The following is a 5,498-nucleotide window of genomic DNA, read 5'->3' as shown; positions in this document are numbered from 1 at the left end:
TGTGTAGTTATGCCTTATTATTTTAATGCAAAAAGGGGTCAATTAGACCTAAAAAACTCATTCAAATAATCGGATTAGTACATTGATGTCTATTTAGAAATCATAATTACATAAAAAGATTGAAATGTATAGAATTTACATTTTTGTCATTAATTTTACCTATTATATTTTATTATTATTGGGTTTTAATTATAAATGAATCTCTTAAATATTTTTCCAAACCCTTTTTACCATGAGTTTTCTTTTTTAAAAGGATTAAGAAAAAATCCCCTTTATTTAGAAAACCATAAACCTTATTTTATTGTCATTTTGGTTTATTTTGGATTTATTATTCTTTTGGTAAAAAGAATTGAAAAAGTGAAAGAAATTAAAACATGAAAAAAAGCCTTAAAGCCTTTTTCTCTTCTCCTCTCTTCTTCTTCTTCCCGTTGTCCTAGCCGCCAAACCCACTCCCCTTTTCAGTTTCCCGACAGCCACCCCTCATCCCTCCGGTGTCTATTTCAAATGGCAGTGAATCCTCCAGCAGCGCACGGGTGATCAGATCCGGTGGCCTTCGAGCAGCATCGTGTGCGCGTCCCTCTCTGTGCATTTCTTCTCGACGAACGGCTGCAGTGAGCCATATTCTCCATGGCAACCCGAGCTTTGGTGTGGTGTGGTTTTGCGTCTCCAGGACGGTTCGAGCATCGATCTAGTGATGACGGCACGGTGGTGTTAGGCGTGTTGCGGTGGCACCTCGTGTGTGAAGCTCCCTCCAGCGGCATTCTCGAGCAGCTCTGGCATGGCCACGGACGGTGGCGATTTCCCACAGCGCGACTGCGCTCCGGCGACCCACAACCCGTGAACAGCAACAACGAATTTCAGTAGCGTACCAATCTGTTCTGCAATTTCCAGCTCTGATTTCTTCCTCTCAACGACTCTCGACGTTGGCCCACACCCGTCTGAAGTCCGATTTGAGTAACCCACATCCTTCGACATTGATTTGGAGTTGACCCACCTCCTTTTCAGACTCAAATCGGCATTACTCATCGCTTTTCATCATCGGGCCAGCAAGCATAAGGTCATTCAAGCTTGGTTTTGGGCGCTGGAACATCCTCGACGTCGACCCACTCCTAACCCAAGAGGTTTTAGGGGGAGTTAGTAGGTAACGAATCACCTGAACATAGTTTCGATGCAAGTTAAGTAATTGTGAGTTGGATTTTAACCTGAAGCTTGGTCTATTTCGATTTAGGAACCCTTCAGCAAAGTTTAGGATCGTTAGGACCTTGTGTAAGTTGTCCTTACTTGAGGGGATTGTTTGCTATTTTGATTGTGGATCTATGATCTTTTGAATGATTGTTGCGATTGATGATACCTTATAAATGTTGTTTATGATATAATTGTTGAGTAACATTTGGAAATACATGTAGGTGTGGGATATACTGTATTATGAGCTATATACATGTTGGATGTAATATTGGTTGGCAACGTTGGATTGATGTTATGTTCTGGTTGGGCTGAATGAGAAAGTTGTGTTAACTGTTTTGGTTCTATGATTTGTTGTGTTTGGAGCATGCTGACTTCGTTGTGCGACTCGCATTTGAAACTGAACTATTGAGAACTTGTTTGATAACATGTTTATTAGCTTCCTTTTCTGAATTCAAAGCATGCTAAATGTTAAGAGAAATGTATTCTTGTGATGCTTGATGACCATGCCTGAATGATAGTTACATATGTTCGTGTATAACGCATGCTGCATTGTTGTGAAATAATTTAAGCATGGGTCATGGCTTAGAAACATGTAGGATTCTGGTAAGAGTTCTGGGATGTAATGAAGTGAATGGAAGACTAACAGGGACAGAGGCCTGGCACGTCACTAGTTAGGTATCGAGGCTCTAGGTGCAAAGGTCGAGGATCGATACCCCAACTTGGTAGAGATGAGTGTCGAGGCTCCGGGTATAAAGGTCGGGATCGGCACAGTGATTCTAATTGTTGAATTAGTATTGGGTCTTGATGTGGTGGCGGTCAAGGACCAATACATTCTCTAGTCGTCGATGCCCTGGGGATAAATGTCAAGGATCGATGCACAGTTCAAGGCCTTGGGGATAAATGGCAAGGTCGAACGCCAAACTTCTGTAGATGAGTGTTGGGGCCTTGGGGATAAATGGCAAGGACTGATACGATTCTAGGAGTTAGATTTGGAGGCCAAGGACCATTACGTTTAGTAGTAGTTGAGGCCTTGGTGATAAATGTCAAGGTCCAACGTCGAGCACCGTAGAGAAGTGTGGATGCCTTGGCTATGCGAGGTCAGGGGTCGGTACAACTCGGAGGAGTAAGTCTTGGAGGAATTAGGAAAGAGAACTAGTGAGTTGAGATGTAAGGATGATTTTGACATGTATCGTGCATGTTTAGTTAAACTTATGCATAAATTGCTTCTTTTAATATGTTTCTTTTTATTTAAGGCTTGAAGTTAATGATAAGCATGATGTGTTGATTCTTTGATAAGCATGATGTGTGGATTCTTTGCTAAGCATGCTGTTTGTGCGTGACCCTTCAGGTATGTACTGCTTACTAGGTACTGTGGTTGTACTCACCCCTTATTTTTCTCACCAGACTTTGTAGGTAACAGGGTTACTCTTTGGAATGGTGGTGGCGAGTAGGAGGCTTGACCGGAAAGACCATTAACTGTGCTGCGTGCATTTAATTTATTTTAGTTAGGATAGTTGCAGTTATTTAATCTTGTAGTTGAGTTGTTAGTGGTTCGTTTTGTTTAGTTTTATGGTTTAAAGGATGTTTTAAGGTTTTCAATTCATTATTCTTTTTAGAACAGTAATTTTGTTAGCTTTTTGAACTATGGGACTGTAACCTACTTAAGATACTTATGAATACATTTGTTTAAGTTGATCAAACTTGAGTTAGCTTTTGCTTCGTTGCCATTCGAGATGTTAATATTCATTTAGTGGATGATTTATGGTTAGTAAAGGTTTCCTTGAGGAGTTTGGATAATGTGAAGTTGGTATTAAATTGATTATCTGTAAAGGATTTAAGTTTCTCTTAAATCTTGAGTGTTGTTGTTTTGTTTGTTCAAGTTCTTGTGAGTGTTGAAATCAGAGTAGCGCAAAATAAGCATGGTGGTTTTATTGTTTAGTCTTGTTATGAAGTTAATTCTCTTGTTTAAGTGAAAATTTTAGGTAGTCTTAGTAACGGTCTCTGTTTGGAAATTTTGAAAATCTTGGGGCGTTATAGTCTCTATTTTCCGTCTCCGGCCGACTATCTCTGCATTCCTTCGCCTCCGCCACCATCTGGGTGCCTCCTTCTTATCTCGCCGCCGTCTCCGTTATTCTTATTCAAAAACTCGCCGTTTCCGTCTGCTCATTCGTCTCCGGTCCCTCTCCATTGTCGGAGCAGTTCGTCTCCGTTTATGCTAATCGAAAGGTTTGCATTCAAATATATCATAATAGTTTTCTCTTTCAGATTTGTATAATATTGAAAACCCTTTTTTTGTACTTTAAACCCTTTCAATGTTCCTTCCATGCCTAAGTAGTCTCCCAAAAGTTGTTTTCGATTTCTGATTTAGTGTGAACTATTGAATATATGAGGATATAAGAAAGTTTTTATAGAATTTAGTTTATATCCGGATATATCTGAGGGTTGTAGTTGGGGAGGGAGTTGCTAATAGTGATTTTAGGAAGTTTATATGGAATTTAGTTTATATCCGAGGGTTGTAGTTGGAGAGTGAGTTGCTAACAATGATTTTAGGTACTTTATATGGAATTTAGTTTATATCCGGATATATCCAAGGGTAGTATTTGGAGAATGAATTGCTAACAGTGATTTTAGGAAGTTTATATAGAATTTAGTTTATATACGAATATATCCGAGGGTTGTAGTTGGAGAGTGAGTTGCTAACAGTAATTTTAGGAAGTTGATATGGACTTTAGTTTATATCCGGATATATTCGGGGGTTGTAGTTGGAGAGTGAGTTGCTAACTATGATTTTACACTCAATGTTATGGGATACGAAGCTCACCGGTGAGAAGATGTTGGGCCATTACAAAAGGGGAGGGAATGACTTTGAATTAATCTTTTTAGGAGTAAATTGTGGTTTTGAAGGAGTGAATTAACAGATTAGTGTTGAAATTTGTATGAGGTCCACAATAATTAAAGAATTATGATAATAATTTATGGAATTAAATCTTTTATATTTAAAAAAAATAAATAATTATAATAAATGTAAATGCAATAAATAAGGGTAAAATTGAAATTAAAATAAATTCCTACCTGCAGAAATCTAAAAGGTTAAAATTAGAAAATTTTAGACATTTGTGTAAATAAGTTTCTAAAATAGCCATATGAAGTCATTATCTCTAAAATAATTGGATCTTCTTTAGGCCCAATTATATAGGAAATAACCTATTTAATTTTTGGAAGCTCAATAGAATATGACTTGGCTTATAGTCTCGTGCAAAGAATCCATAGACTAAAATCAGCTATAAGATGGTAGTCAAGATCCCACTACTACAATTTTGGGTTTTCGTGATGCCCGTAAATAGTAAAATATTTTGATAATTAAAAAAACGTCACAAAAGATAAAAATGCGTTTTTGGCGGGAAAAAAATGGAGTTTTCTATATTTTTTACTTTCCGTGCCGTTTTTTAACCGTCGTGAAAAGTAGGAAAAAAATATTTTTTTACGTCACGAAAGGGCGAGGCTCGTTTTTTGGCGGGAGAAGACATACGTTTCCAAAATTTTTAACTTCTCGTGAGGTTTTTTTAACCGTCACAAAAAGTTGGAAGAAAACAGTCTTTTCATGACGTTTAAAAACTGTGTTTTTTGCAGGAAAATATGGAGTTCTTCGGAATTTTTTACTTTTCATGACGTTTATTAAATGTCACGAAAAAGTTGGAAAGGTGAGACTTATTTTTGCGAGAAATACAGAGTTATCCAGATTTTTTTTTGGCATTTTGTGACGTTTTTTAAATGTCAGCAAAAGTTGAAAACTAGATCTTTCATGATGTTTTTTTAAACATCACAAAAAGGTGCGACACGTTTTTGGCGGCAAATGATGTAGCTTGCAAGAACTTTTTCTTTTTGTGAAGTTTAAAAAACGTTATGAAATGGTGGAGCGAGATTTTTGGAGAAAAAATATGAAGACTTATGAATTTGCTGTCATTTGTAATGTTTTTTAAACGTTATAAAATAGTGAGCCGTGTTTTTTTGGGAGGAAAATGTTTCTCTATTTATGATAAGTTTTTTGTCAATTTATGACATTTTTTAAATATCATGAAAAGTGAATATGTAATTTATAATTTTTTAAAATGTTGTAAAATATTGAATACATTTTTTTCAAGTGAAGTAATATATATTTACAGATGCGATATTTTTTTGTACTTTATAACAATTTTTAACATCATGAAAGGTCATAAAATTTATAGATTTCATGAAATTTAAAAAACATCACAAAATGTTTTACACATCTTTTTTTCATTTTCGAAATACTCTATTTCTTTACGGACGAGCTA

At 36.4% G+C, this 5,498-nt stretch overlaps 1 long non-coding RNA gene across 2 annotated transcripts; it reads left to right on the top strand.

Moving 5' to 3' along the window:
• The first annotated feature begins 373 nt into the window (after window positions 1-373).
• On the top strand, window positions 374-2,885 carry LOC111023580 (uncharacterized). Of its 2 annotated transcripts, XR_002603152.2 has the most exons (3): window positions 374-1,141; window positions 1,229-1,266; window positions 2,590-2,885. It is a non-coding gene; the product is annotated as an uncharacterized LOC111023580 (long non-coding RNA). The 2 variants fall into 2 exon arrangements; XR_002603153.2 differs by lacking the exon at window positions 1,229-1,266.
• The last annotated feature ends 2,613 nt before the right edge of the window (window positions 2,886-5,498 follow it).

The sequence above is a fragment of the Momordica charantia genome, assembly GCF_013281855.1.
Source record: "Momordica charantia cultivar OHB3-1 chromosome 5 unlocalized genomic scaffold, Mcharantia_2.0 BLBB01000005.1, whole genome shotgun sequence".
In the NCBI taxonomy this organism is placed as follows: domain Eukaryota; kingdom Viridiplantae; phylum Streptophyta; class Magnoliopsida; order Cucurbitales; family Cucurbitaceae; genus Momordica; species Momordica charantia.
Note: the sequence above shows the minus strand (reverse complement) of the source record. Positions and strands in the feature narration are given on the sequence as shown.